Source organism: Eptesicus fuscus, chromosome 13 (genome assembly GCF_027574615.1).
Source record: "Eptesicus fuscus isolate TK198812 chromosome 13, DD_ASM_mEF_20220401, whole genome shotgun sequence".
NCBI lineage: Eukaryota > Metazoa > Chordata > Mammalia > Chiroptera > Vespertilionidae > Eptesicus > Eptesicus fuscus.
Window position 1 is genome coordinate 60,561,926 of NC_072485.1, and position 15,192 is coordinate 60,577,117.

Consider the following 15,192-nt stretch of genomic DNA (forward strand, 5'->3'; position numbering starts at 1 on the left):
TAGTGCAACCTTCCAGCCAATTCATGAATCCTCGCTGCCACAGTTCTATCCTAGGCTTGAAAGCACTTGGGACAGAGAACCTAGTACACCCTTGCTTCCTTAAATATAAAGATGCTAAGAAAATGAAGCAGATTAAGAAGAGTTGATATTATTGTTGGGGCTTTAGCTTTCCTCAGTAGTGCTAAAAGGCCTAAAAGGCCATTTTCCAGTTTAATTTATTTCAATGTGGGTTTATTTATTTATTTACTTATTTATTTATTTATTTTTAAGCTGGGTTATGCAACTTTCATGGACATACTCTCAGTAGTTATTAATGGAAACTTATTTTTAAATTTTATTTTTATACCTGAGGAATTAACTGAGGCACAGAAAAAGAAAAGTAATATGGTATATTCTGGAGTATAGTGTTTTTCTGTACACTGATGACTTTATTCTCTAAAATAAGTAATCTACACTAATAAAAGAGAAACATGCAAATTAACCTTCACTCCGCTAAGCCAAGCCATGCCCACCAGCCAATCAGGAGCAAGTATGCAAATTAACTCAACCAAGATGGCGAGGCCCATAGTGGGCCGGTGGCGCTGGTGCTGCCAGGGCAGATGGGATACACAAACCCGCAGGGAGGCCGGCACCCAGCAGCCCCAAGCCCCGCCCACCATGGCTGCGCTGGGGCTGCGGGGGGCCAGATGGGAGACACAAACCCACAGTGAGGCCAGCACCCAGCAGCCCCAAACCCTGCCACCGTGGACCTGGGGCTGGGGGGGCGGCCAGATTAGAGACACAAACCTGCAGGCCTGGCACCCAGCAGCCTCAAGGCCTGCCATGGCTGCGCTGGGGCTGTGGGGGGTAGGATGGGAGAGACAAACCCACAGGGAGGCCGGCACCCAGCAGCCCCAAGCTGCGTGGTCAAGGCGCTGGGGCTGCTGGGATGGGGGGTGGGCAGCGGAGACACAAACCCGTAAGAAACCTGTGGAAAGGGAGATAAACTATCATAACTTTATCTCCCTTTCCACAAGATGAGAAAACTGTCCCTGGTTTATTTAGTGATGTGGCCCACACCATTCTACAAGCACAGGGTATGTTATGACCACTCCCAGGAAGGTCTGGTCAGAATACCATCTCTAGGGAATAACACTACTGTGGCAAATCATCTAAGAGAGGAAATAAGCTTTTGTTGGGTTTATTCTGAAGGTCAGAGAACATGCCACTCCAACGTATGCTGTGTTGTTATATTGATTATCTTGAGCTGCAGATGCTTGAAAAACAGCAAATGCATGCAGAGGCTTTCACTGAAGTCTCCTGATCTGCCTAAAATCGGACCCCCCAAAAGGAGCTTAAATGTCATAGGTCCCCTTGACAGGAGAAGTGTCATCAGGCAGAGAAGACTGACTCCTGTCACAGGACAGGAGAGTAGAAGTTGACATCACACCCAAACTTTGTTACAAAGTATTTCCCCCCACTCCCATTCATCTTTACTAAAAATCATTTACTCTCCTCTAAGAGGCCTACATCTCCCATCCCCTTTCCCTAGGAAGAAGGTATTTAAATCTGCATCCTAAGCCACCTTGGGGAGTTACTCATTTTTCCCTGGGATCTCCCACATATACAGGAGGTACACATGTTAATGAACTTTTGTTTTTCTCTTGGTGATCTGTCTTTCATTACAAGGGCCTCCACTAAGAACTCAGAAAGGTAGAGGAAAAGTATTTTTCCTCCTCCATAATTCTATCTTGGGAAATCAAGTCCCCAGCTGAACAATGAGGTTGGCTCAAATACCAAGCAGTCCCGGCTGATGGGAGGGAAGCTCCTAGGGAGAAATCAATGATATTGGCATCAAAGGGGGACGGAGGGCACACGCATGGTTGCTGGTGGGAGTTTAAAGTGGTTCAACATTTTTGGAGGATGATTTGGCAAATTCGATAGAAATGTTCAAGGTACATTCAAGAGTCTTCTTCTAGGAATCAGATCTGCTGAGATAAAGCACAAGAACATAAGCCCTGGTCAGAACCCAGGATGCTACTGAGAGCTCCCCTTCCATGATAGGAAAACCTGGGAACAACCTGCATTTTTAGGACAAGGTGGCATCTATACTAATAAAAGGGTTATATGCTAATTAGACTGAACATCTTCTGGACGATCTTCCGGATGTCCTTCTCGACAAAGCCATATTGGTGGGGCCAAGGCAGAGGAGGTTAGAGGCAATTAGGCAGGCAGGGGAGAGCAGTTCGGAGGATCAGGCTGGCAGGCAGGTGAGCGGTTAGGAGTCAGAGGTCCTGAGGGGTCCCAGATTGGAGAGAGTGCAGGCCGAGCTGAGGGGACCACCTTCCTGTGCACAAATTTCATGCACCAGGCCTCTAGTATAGGTATATTCTGGATGATTTCAATGACCACAGAGTGAGAGCATTGCCACACATTTTTAGTGCCCCTGTAAACTCTGTGTTTACATTCATAGTCTACTTGAGAGGCTATCATTGATTAAGAACAAAGACACTGGGTGTAGGGTGCCTGGGTTGGAATTCCAGGTCAGCAACTCATGTTATGTGTGACTTTGGGCAAATTACATTGTCTTTCTATGCCACAGCTAATTCCTCAAGTATAAAATGGAGCTAATTAAAGTATCTCATTCATAGGATTGTTATAAGGATTGAATGAATTAATGTATTAAAACAATGCCTGGGACACAGTATGTACTACATAAATATTTGGTAGTATCATGGACTTAATTATTTCTCAGAAGCAGGTAGAATTGATATCTATCTTAATCATTATGTACCAAGTGAAGACTAAATAACATCATAGCACACTGTACAAAGGATTCATAGTGCTTGTAATAGATAAACTGGTAAGAGAATTGAGTAATTATATAGCACATAGTACTGTAACATACTCCATAACACAGAAAGTGGCAATTTAGTTCCAGCAAAATAATATCATTTGTCATATCATTTGTCTTATAATTGCTGCATTTATAGTTGGCTTATATTTAATTTTAAATTGGTTTTCTATTTATAGGTCATAAGGACTGGAAGCAAATGTTTGGTTTTATGTTGTACATATTTAAGAAACATGCTACTGAAAATAACTTGTCAACACTGGAATTGCATGAGACATTTTTTTTCTTTAAAGTAGATCCATCCATGATTCAAAATCGAGGCTCAGTCACCAGATTTAATATCCTCGGTTTGAAATTGGAAGAAGGTACATTTAGAAGAGACTAAGTGTCCCTGACAGAAGAAGAGTAAAGAGCCAGAGGCAGGTAGGATAATGCTGAACTAACATGCATTTGAGTGTAGGAGCCAGGCACCACCCTCACAACAATTCTGTACACTGATGACTTTATTCTCTACTTTTCAGATGAGGAGAATGGGGTTCAGGGATGTTAATTTGTATACAGTCACAGGGTAAAAAAGTAGCAGAGCCAGGACATTCAACTGGGCTGCTTGGCTCCTAAGCCGATTATTTTGCAATATAGCTTTGTCCCTGGAAGCCATGGGCAAGCTCTGAAACAAAGACTGATGACCAGGAATTCCAGAATCCAAGCCCTTTCAAAAAGGCAAGACCAGAGGAGCTTCTCTGAGTATTCCTTGGCTTCTGATCCACAAAGGGAAGAGGCCTGCAAACTGGGTTACTGTGATAGTAAATTTTATGTGTCAACTTGACTGAGCTATGGGATGTCCAGATAGCTGGTTAAACATGATTCCTGGGTGTGTCCCTGAGGACAGTCCCAGAAGAGATTATCATTTGAATTGGTGGGCTGAGTAAAGCAGATGGTCCTCTCTGATGTGGGTGGGCAGCATTATCCAGTCCATTGAGAGCCTGAGTAGAATGAAAGGGCAGAGCTGGGACACCCATCTTCTCCTGCCTTCAGTGATTCTGGTTTCAGTCCCAGACTGGAACCTACACTATCCTGTCTGGCTCATAGGCCATCAATCTACACCACTGGTTTTTCTAGGTCTCCAGCTTACAGATGATAGATTGTGGGACTTCTCAGGCTCCATAATTGTGTGAGCCAGTATCTCACTTCAACAAATCTCTTCCTAGATATAAATATATACATAGGCTCTGTTTCTCTGGAGAACCTTGGCAGAGGCAGCTAGAGAGGCTGGCTCTCGGCATCCTGAGAGCTCTAGCTGCAGCCCCAACAGGAGCATTTCTACCAGAAACTTCTTCCTTTCCTCAGCTCAAATATGTAAGGAAGAACCACTGGCCATTTATTTTCACAAGTGGGTTCATGACCTCAAATAGTTATGGATCCAAATATGCCTGAGAAAAATAGTCTTTCTTGTTCTCAGTTGATATGTCATCATCTCTTAAAGAAGTCGAGGTGTTCTTATCCTGCGGCTGGGAGAATCCTTTTCTTCCAGAACAGAGAGGATGCTGGAAAGAAAGCACATGGACCAATGCTGCCCTCTCTCTCCACCTAAGGGTTTGCATTTTTCTTTTTCGCTCTTCTCCACTAGAAACCTACACGCTAAGCTTCATTTTTACATATTCAGTTTGTAAGTTAGAGTTGAAACAGGTCCTCAATTTTCAGAAAGCCCAATCCCCAAGTACAGACACCACTTTTGTGAAAATGGTGTCAATTCTTTTCTCTGTTGCTGCTGCAAGGTCCCCTGGCAGCTCCCAGAGATGCTCGAGAATCTGCTTCCTCCAAATCTAGGCACCTTCGGCTTCCTCTGCTATGGAGGGTAAGGGGCACTTAGCATTTCTCCCACTGACTTCACCCCATTGTTAAACTCAGATGTGGTTTTTGCAGAGCACAGCCAATATACAAATTTTAAGTTACTTTAGAAAAGTCCCTTTCAGCTTAACAACTCATTTTAGCTAATGTCATGTAAACGATTGCAATTGTCAAATTTAGAAAAAAAATTTTAATCAAGATTTGGAAGTAGTTTCCACAAACCAGCTTCTGGCTATAGACATTGCAAACCTTGTTTCTCTTCCACTCTCCACATACTTCTGGTGCTGAACGCCACAGGAAACATTCATGTCACCATGTGACCCACATGTCATGACACGAGGTGAATCAGCACAGAAGTCAATAGAATTATTTCTGGAAGCTATTTCTATACCAGGATGGCTCACTATACAGCAGAGTGACCTTAATCCACATGAATACGTACCACCAAACCCAAGGCCATCATGTCCCCAATTCAACTTCCCCAGAGGATCTTCCAAATGCCTATGGCCATACCAACACTACTCAAGAGGCAGCAGAGTGTGAGAGAGGGGATGTTGTGGGGGGAAGGGTGGTCTTAACTAAGTCAAGTAGAGAGTAGCATTGCAAATATTATATGACATACACCCAAATGAACACATTACTACAGTACTCCCAGAGACTTGAAAGGGACTGATGCAAATGAGCTCTAAAGTTTAAGCCTCATTCACTTCACCATGTATCTCTGCCTTGCATTTTAGGTGTATGAGCTTCTTACTCTTTATGGTCCAGTTTTCTTTGTGTTCATAGTGTCTTTAAGATCCTAAAATATTTTTCTTCTACTTTATTTCTATACTAAATGGCCCTCCCAGTTTGCTGAGATAGGCCATGAGCCATTTAATTATTATTTAAATAATCCCTGCGGCTCTTTACCCCAATGCATATTACAGATTATTGCCTGTGGGAGAAATGGCAATTTAAAGAGTCTTGCACTTGTGGCTTTCAATTTGGGACTTAAATTTGGAATAAAGTTTGGTATTTCTGACCATAGCATCTTAATATTTATGGTACATCTTTTCTGGTTCGTCAATAAATTCGTCCTCGTGTACTTTATTGCCAGCTGCTCAGGAGGGTCACTTCCCATATACTTAATCTCCTCTCATGACTCCCCAAAATGAATTTAATGTATGACACATTGTCTATATAAGTCTTGTAATGCCAAACAGAGTCTTCAAATTCTGTGAAAATATGGCCAGCTGTTGTCATGTGACATATTTAAAAATAGACCCAAACACTCTTTTATTTTTATGGTTTCAAGCTCCACATCATTTCCTAAAGGATTTGAGGCACTTTATGGTTATAGACATTTTAAAAAATGTTTTTCTCTTACAAATAGAAAAAAGAAAGAACAAAAAATAAAACTCAGAGGGAAATGGAAACCTGGTGTAGAATGGCTGAAGGAGAGAATTCATACATAGAAAAGCAGAAACGCAAGCATGATGGCCACATCTGGGTTAGTAAATCAATGCTGAGCTTCTTTGTGAGAAAAGTAAAAAGGGAAATATGATGAGTGATGAGGTACACATTGTTCAGCAGATCAAACCTTCACTATTCTTCAGAAGCTCAGCTTTTCCTGGTTGAGATGGGGCCCAGCATATACTCACTCACTATTTAAATCCCATAGTGGTACCTGATACTTAGTAAACACTTACTAAATATTTGTTGGGAAAATGAATAAGTGGATGAGGGAAATCAATGTTTGCTTTCTCTTATAAGTTGGAAATTATTTAAAGGCCCATTCTGTGCCTCATCCATTTTTATATTCCCCAAAACACTTACTATGGTTCATTCATTCAACAAGCATTTATTGAGGGCCTATTATGTGTCAGGCAGTGTTTACAGCTCTGGGAATACTGTAGTGAACAAAACATGCTAATGAAAGTGGACAAACAATAAATGAGGTAATTGATATATGTGTGTGTGTATATATATAGATAGATAGATAGATATAGATATAGATATAGATATAGATATAGATATAGATATAGATATAGATATATATATAGGATAGTGAGTGATCCTTCAATATAGTGAGCACGTGTTTGAATTTTGCATGAATTCCAAAAGGAATCCTCAGAAAACCCTGGAGGGTCTTCTAACCAAGGTCTCACAACTGTGATGTAACAGCTGGGTCTGTGGAATGGCTTCCCTGGAGGCTGTAGAATGGCCCTTGGATTTGGGCCCTTTAGTAATGGCTGGGGTGTCTTATGAAAATTCTAAATTAGAAGACTGTGGGGTGATAGGCCTTAGGGTGAGAAGCTCTCTTGGGAAATCCTGTCCTTCTTAGACTAAGCAGTGAGAGCCTATGCCGAGGCCATCTTTAGAAATGGGATCTCCTTGGGGCCCATTTATAGCCCTGAGCCATTCTGCTTCCTACTAAGGGAACTCCCAGTCAAATGCCCATGGTCAAACACGGTCACTGGTCCTGAAGAATGTTCCTTCTTCTCTCTTTTGGCTCTCCTTCAGGACACAGGGCTGTTCAGCATCCCCTTATCTGCGGCCCCATGACAGCTGGGGCTGGCAGGGTGCACAACTGGAGGCTGTCTGCTGTCCGGGGCCCATTAACCTCCTCTTCCAGCTCATTGTTTTACAAGCGGTCATCGCCACCTTGCCATCCAGTCCAAAGCCAGTAGCAGCTTTATAGCCTACTTACAGAAAATGGCTCAGCACTTAGGCATTTTCTGGTGCCCCAGGGTTCAAAGTGAAATTAATTCCATTATCTCGCGTAATAAATCACCTCACCCAACACATGTATGAAATTCCATTCAGGAGACTCAAGTCATTCTGGGGCTCTACTGAAAAGCCTACACCCTTCAGCTAGCAGTTAGTTAATTTCTCTGTTTGGGATGGAGTTGATGGGGCCCTGCAAACCATTAGATTCCAAGAGAGCCAATGGATCAGGAGGCAGCCCCCCAAAACAGGCAGAAGCCAGCCCAAGGATGCTGGGTTTAATAGAAAAGGGGGACTTCCTTCTCGCTTCGGACACTTTTTGGTGGCCCTTCCTCTCCCTCAATAGCCTTTCTTAGCGCAGGCACATCTGCACAGAATCTGACAACTAGTAGGGCCAGCAGTGGGCTCCTGTTTGACATCATAATCTGGATCTTGGGAACATTTTGAAGCCTTTTGGGGGGATGTGTGGCTAGTCATCGTGATTCTGTCTATTTTATCAAAGAAACTGCTGGACGATCAAAAGTGGCAAACAGCTAGATAATGAAGAAAGAAAATAGCAAGGTATGGCATCACACACAGCTCCACGGAGGTTGAAAGGATGGTGAGCATGACTCACACACACTTAACGAATCATGTCTGAGGAATTTAAGCCAGAGAAGAAAGGGAGAAGGAAAGAGACAGGCCCAGAATCTTCCAGCTGGAAGGGATCTTACAGAGCGCTGACTCCAATCCGCAAAGTTAGAGATGGGAACAGAGGGAAAGATACAGGAGATTATAATAGTAACCACTACTGTTTACTGGGTCCCCACTGTTCCTACGAGGTACTAACCTGTAACCTTTGTATCAGAGAAGCCCCATGGAAACCCTATTTTATTTTTAAAGAAGAGTTTTAGATTTATAGAAAAATGACAAGATATTACAGAGTTCATATATACCCCACACCCAGTTTCCCTTGTTATTAACATTTGACATTAGTATGTCACCTTTGTTATAATAAATGAACCAATAATGATATATTGTTATTGAATAAAGTCCATAGTTTTTAAAAGATTTTTAATGGTTTTTAGAGAGAGGAAGGGAGAGGAGAGAGAGACAGAAAGAGAGAGAGAGAGAGAGAGAGAGAGAGAGAGAGAGAGAGAGAGATATCGACATGAGAACAAAACATTAATTGGCTACCTCCAACACGTATCCCAACCAGGAATCGAGCCTGAAACCTGGGCATGTGTCCTGACCAGGAATTGAGTCAGCAACCTTTCAGTGCCTGGGATTACACCCAACCAACTGAGCCACCCAGCCAGGGCTAAAGTCCGTATTTTATTCAGATTTCAGTTTTAAGGAGTTCTGAGCAGATTTCTTTTTTTTTTTTTTTTTTGGATGCTCCTCTATGGACATTTGTCTGATATTTTTTTCATGATTAGACTGGAGTTATTATTTTTTGAGAAATGAGATAGGTATTTTTATCTTAAATTGCAAACGAGAAAACAAAGACTCAGTGGAATAAAGGGGAATTACCTTGAGTCATGTCACCAAGAAGTGATGGAGTCAGGTTTGAAAACCAGGTCTTTCTGAATCCAGATATCAAGTTTTTAACCATTACACTGCTTCTCTGTAACCCAATGAGTTGGAAGCCCAACTGGTATTTAAAAAATCTGAAACCCAACTGATGTTCTTTCACAGAGATGGATGGATGGATAGTGGATAGAGTGATAGGGAGGTAGAAAGATAGATAGGTGACAAGACTTTTTATAGATGCTTTTTTTGATGACATAAGTAACACAGTCTCCCTATAAATACTTAAGCACTATACACATAGGAAGTGAACATGCTTGTAAGCCTTTTGAAACAATTACTACTACTAGGATAAACAGCTTGCACCTATTGAGAGCTTACTGTTGCATGTCCTGTGCTAGTACTTCACGTGGGTTATCTCATTAAACCCTCTCCATAGTAATTTCTGAAATCGATACTATTATTATGACCATTGGACAGATGAGAAAATAGAGACTCAGAGAGGCTAAATAACCCACCCAAGGCCACATGCCTAGTGTGCGACAGAAGACTTAACTAATGACGACTGATGTCAGAATAAACTTATGAAACCAGCAAGCTATGTTTTAGTGCTTTTCTGTCCACCCACAATTGTTGAAAGCAACTTTCCCCATTTTAGCATTCGACCTTTTAGAACCTGAGGTCCAGCTGTTTGTAGAACTTGCCCGTCAGTCTGTTTCTATGTACCCAGCTTGTCTCATTGGCTGACAACTACAGTGCAGAGTGTGCTGGGGTAGCAGGGGGAGGAGGAGGGATACCCATTGAAAGGGGGAGCTTTCAGAGGCCAAGGTGGGGAGCCCTCCAGCTTTTCTCCCAGCCCCAGCTACAGGCACCGCCCACCTTCCACCCTTTCTCTGAGCGACCCTGTGACGCCTGATGAAATTAAACCTGCCCCACCAGGAGCAAACCATGGGCGTCTGGTTCCCTGGCACTTTTAGCCTAATTGCTGCCCAATGAATATAATAGCTTCCCGACTATCTTTTCAGCAACACAGGCTTCTGAAGCCATTCAGAAAGGGCTGAACACCAATAACACTCACCCTTCTGTCTGAGGGCTGAAATCCAATATCAGCTGGAGGGTCCTCGTTTACAACTTGGTTTTCATCTCAACAAGGTCCCTCAGTCTCAGGTTTACTGTCCAGTCGCTAGGCAGGAACAATCTGTGACATCCCCCTAACCTCTCTCCAGCTTCTCACATCCCAGGGCTGCCAAACTCAGGATAGGATCACAGGATTACTTTTCAGGCTGAGAACAGGAGCCGCAAAGTCCAGCTGAAACCCATTTTGCTGAGCGGCTACCTATTGACCTTGAAGAAGCAACTGGCTCAAATTGTTTTGGGTTTGAGTTGGAGACCAGGTGGAGGCTTTGACGAATTAGTGGGACCTGGCCGGAGTCGTCAAACTGCGGCTCGCGAGCCACATGCGGCACTTTGGCCCCTTGAGTGTGGCTCTTCCCCAAAATACCACGGCCTGGGCGAGTCTATTTTGAAGAAGTGGCGTTAGAAGAAGTTTAAGTTTAAAAAATTTGGCTCTCAAAAGAAATTTCAATCGTTGTGCTGTTGGTATTTGGCTCTGTTGACTAATTAGTTTGCCGACCACTGTGCAGCTAATGCAATCGACAGGTGTGGATCCAACATTGCCATGTGCCCACGTGTATCACCTTGTCTTCACCCGAGATCAGGCAGGAAGCCAAGAGAAAGCCTGGCTCCTAATAACTAAATCTTAGGTACCTCAGTGTTTCAATTATCTATTGCAGGGAAACAAAACAGGCCACCCCAAAATGTAGTGGCTTAAATCAAATGATAGCTGGGACTGAAGTCATCTGGAATATCCAAGAGAACTCACTCCCTTGGCAGGGACAATTGGGACACTGAATTCAGCTGAGACCCTAAGGCAGGTAGGCCTACCTCTCGACAGAGTCTCAGGCTCTCACCAGAGTTTCCATATGATCTCTTCAACTGCGTAGCTGGGCTTCTTATGCAGTGGCCCAGAGCTCCCCAAAGTAGAAACCGTCAGTCATTAAGGATTAAGCAAAACGAAGGAAGGAAGGAAGGAAGGAAGGAAGGAAGGAAGGAAGGAAGGAAGAAAGGAAGAGTGGGGAGTGGGTGGAGGTGGAAGCCTTGTTTTCAATGCTAACTCATTTACTTTATTATGAACAAGGAACTTTATAAAAACATTCTAAGAGCCCTGGCTGGGGTGGCTCAGTTGGTTGAGCATTCCCGTGCACCAAAAATGTTCTGACTTCCATTAGTCATAAAGAAATTCTTAGCATTCAAGAAGGTAGGAGAGAGGAGTGATGTTACTGAGTGAGTGAATACTTCAAATATCTGCAAACCAGGCCTTATGCCATCTCATAAGCAGATGTGAATAATGGAATCCATGTGAAGAGAAACATAACTGAGTGTCGGAAGCACTCGTTCCTGAGTCTGCACATACTCCTGAACCCTGCTCACTGCGCCAATTGTTGGAGTAAGTTCTTTCTCGACCCTGCTCGCTGAAGCAATTGTGGGAGTACTCACTCCTTGAATCCTGCTTCACTACACCAACTGTTGGGTCCGAGTCCCTCTGCCAGGGACTGGACCTCCTTTGATGCTGGGTATCAGACAGAGAAGACATAAGAAGTCGTAGGCATATAAGAGAGTCTTTATTGTAGGAGCCAGTGACCATGTAGCCATTGCTACTAAGGAGCCATCAGTAGCTGCCCCCTTACATAAAACAACCTCTGCTAACACAGTAGCTAACATAGGAGTCATCCTAGTAAAAACAGCCAGCACTAGCTGGTCAGTAATACATCTTCCCCACAATAGCCCCCAACACAGGAACTATACAGGAGCCAGCCACACTGGCTGGTCAGTAAAATAGTGACCTCAGTCTTGGGTTATAGAAGAGCACATATGCATAGTACATAGATTGTTGCATCCTTCCTTTTGCACCTGGCATATAGTAAATTAGCATTGAACACCCTGATTAGGATTCCCACACTCAGAGTGGCCTTGAACATCCAGTGTACTCTGGACAGGGCCCCCACACTGAGCTATGACTTTGTCCTTGTCAGTGTATGGGGCCAACCAAGTCATTCCCATAGGCTTGTGTCAGAACTAAAAGTCCCAGGAAGTAGTATTTCATTGAAGAATGTCAATGTATTTATTCACTGGGGGTTTTTCCATTCAATATTGACTGAGCGTGTACCATGTACCAGAGTTAGGAACTGAAGTTATAGTAGTAAACAAAACAAAGTCCCTGCCCACATGGAGTTGACAATCTAGTCAGGAAGACAGACAATGAAGAAGTAAATACATAATGCATTAGATAAGTGCTATGAATAAAAATAAAGTAGGGCAAGAAACATAAGTGGTTAGGGCAGTGGTCGGCAAACTGTGGCTCGCGAGCTGCGGTTTGCCGCTCTGTTGACTAGTGAGTTTGCTGACCACTGTTATATACTACCCTTTACCACTTTGCACACAATATTCCACAATTGCCTAATCCTCACAGCTTCCAACTACACAGTACCCTTTAGTCTAGCAGTGGTCGGCAAACTCATTAGTCAACAGAGCGGCAAACCGTGGCTCGCGAGCCGCAGTTTGCCGACCACTGGGTTAGGGAATATCTGTCTCTAACATAATAGGCCTTAAGGAAATAAAGGATGATATGTGGGAGAACAGGTAGGAAAAGGAGAAAAAAAAAAAAAAAGCAAGAGCAAAAGCCTTGAGGTAGAATCATCCTTGAAATGCTCACAGAACCACAGGAAGGCAACTTGGCTAGAGAGGAGTGAACAATGAGGAAAGAAAGTAGAGATGCTGGTTAAGAAATGGGAGCAGGAGACAGAAAATGTCTCTCCCCGGATTTTTGCTGCAAATCAGAGTGAGTGGAAAGCTGGTGAGTGATTTTGAGCGGAGTGGCATGATCTGATTTAGGTTTCAGAAGGATGAGTCTGGCTACTGTGTTGAGAATATAGAGTTAGAGGCACCCAAGAATGAAAGCCAAGAGATTCCTTTGGAGGCTGTTCTAGGTGAGTAATAATTGTAACTGGCCCAGGTTAGGTGTGGTGGTTGTAATGATGAATGGTCTATTCTGAAGGAAAAGCTGAAAGTATTTGGTTCTATTCTGAAGGCAAGGCTGAAAATATTTGATATCGGATTAATATGGGGTGTGAAAGAAGGAGTAAAGTGAAAAATGATCCCAAGATTTCCATCCTGAGCAGATGGAGGAATGGAGCTGTCACTTACTGACAGGGGAAAAGCTAAGAGCCCAATATTTGACATGTTAAGTTTAAAATTCCTATTAGACATTCAAGCAAAAGTATCAGGTATATAGCTGAATGTGAGTCTAGATGTCAGGGAAGCGAACCAGCTGGAAATTTGTATGTAGCTAAGGGGAAAGCACTATCTAAACCATGCAGTGCTTATAATGGTCTTCACTGAACACTATAGAAAGAGTTTATGGGAAAGAAGCAGTATGTTGTGGGGAAGGGAGTTCTCCAGGAGAGTTAAATGTAGTTCTCATTTTATGGAACTTGAAACTTGATAACAATTATTTCAGGTAAATGAGTGAAGACTAGTATTCTAATGAGCTCAGAATTAACCCCAAAATATATTTTTTCTAACCTTAATAAAGGCCAACATAGCCCAGATCACACCATTTTATTCCACTCCACAGTGTCAGGCACTGTCAATGTCTCTAGAGAGATGAGGGTTATGAATTTTGCTCCAAGGAACTCAGAGCTAAGGAGCCATGCCTGGCGAAGTAGCCCACCTAGAGGTCATTTCTTGATCAGATCACTTCTTAAGACATTGCAAGGGGTCTTCAAACAGATGAATCCAGCAGTTAGAAAAGCTGCAATTCTCCCACTGTATAGCTGTAACGTTCAAAACATCCAGCCACATGGGCAAAGTTTAAAAAAGAAAATGTCATTTTTTAAATTATAGAATTATCTCTTTTGAAGTACAAGTGAACTGGTCCCAGGCATGATGAAAATGTTTCTCTTTATGCTATTTAAATAAATAAATGTAACAGAGATAGACAATTTTATATTCATTAAATTAGCAAGAAGAAAACATTAGTGATGACATCGAGGGATATTGAGATTGTGAGCATATGCAGCACTTATGCATTTAGTAGAAAAGCAGTCTGGTACAATATTTGGTCAATACTATGGCATTAGATATTTTGGTAGATTGGATGATCTGTTCCGATTCTTTACCCTACCTCTTCGCCCCTCCCTCTAAATACAGAGTGCACTTCCCTGTCCTTGAATTTAGGCTCAGCCATGTGAATTGTTTTGACTAATGGGGTTAGCAAACGTGATACAAATAGGGACTTGCAATGTGTTTGTGTAGTTGGGTGTGATCTCTGATGCTTTTACCATCTTCAGAAGAACATGCCTACGTTAATCTGCTGCTGTTGGGACCAGAATGAGAGACATACAGAGTCAGCCCAGTTGAGCCCAACTTAGATGTATCAACCAGCAGATCTGTGAGATTAAATGATCACTATATTATGTCACTGGGTTTTGGAGTGTTTTTATATAGCATGTATGAAGCACTAGCCAACTAGTTTACATGTCAAGTATCATTAACAATGCTAATACTCTTCCATCCTCCAAATACACTTTGAGAGCTTGTCCAGATAAATTCACATGTGTATCAGTCAGCATAGACTAGGTTATTCTGATGTAACACATGAGGCTTAACTCAACAACAGTATATTTCTCACACATGCAAAGCATATATGGGAAAACATTAATAAATGTGTATCCAATGGCAGAGGTTTTGAACCTGAGTTATGTCTACCCGTAGTATACAAATGGAACAGTGAGGGAGAAACAGGACAACCACCTAGACAGGCAGATGAGCAGAATAACACTAGTAATCAAAGGGCTATCACATTTCAAATCTTTCTCATTTGGCATAGCACTTTCTCTTCTGTTTATTTAGCCTTTGGAAATAATGTAATGGGATAATTTTTTAAACTTTGAGTTAACAAGCTCTTTCTACTTTTACCTGTGGTAGCAGAAGAATCAGAAACAACCTACTTGTCCAACTTGTCCAGGGGGAATGCATAAGTAAATTAAGGTACACATAAGATCATAAAAGATTAGGAACAAACGGGAAATAACACTTAAACAGTATGATTTTTAATTATGCAAAATATTTGTGTAAGTGAAGAAATTTTAGAAGGAAATATGACATAAGACAACTTTAGGGTGGGGCTTAATCAGTGGATTTTTTTCTTTAAAGACCTTAAACATATTTTATATTAT

At 42.4% G+C, this 15,192-nt stretch overlaps 1 long non-coding RNA gene across 1 annotated transcript in view; it reads left to right on the forward strand.

Annotated features, from left to right (window-relative positions):
• LOC114234263 (uncharacterized) overlaps nucleotides 1-15,192 on the forward strand; it is a 60,036-nt gene that overhangs the window by 23,208 nt on the left and 21,636 nt on the right. Inside the window, exon 3 of the long non-coding RNA XR_003620452.2 lies at nucleotides 3,127-3,256. This is a non-coding gene — a long non-coding RNA (uncharacterized LOC114234263). The remainder of the gene's footprint in view (nucleotides 1-3,126; nucleotides 3,257-15,192) is intronic.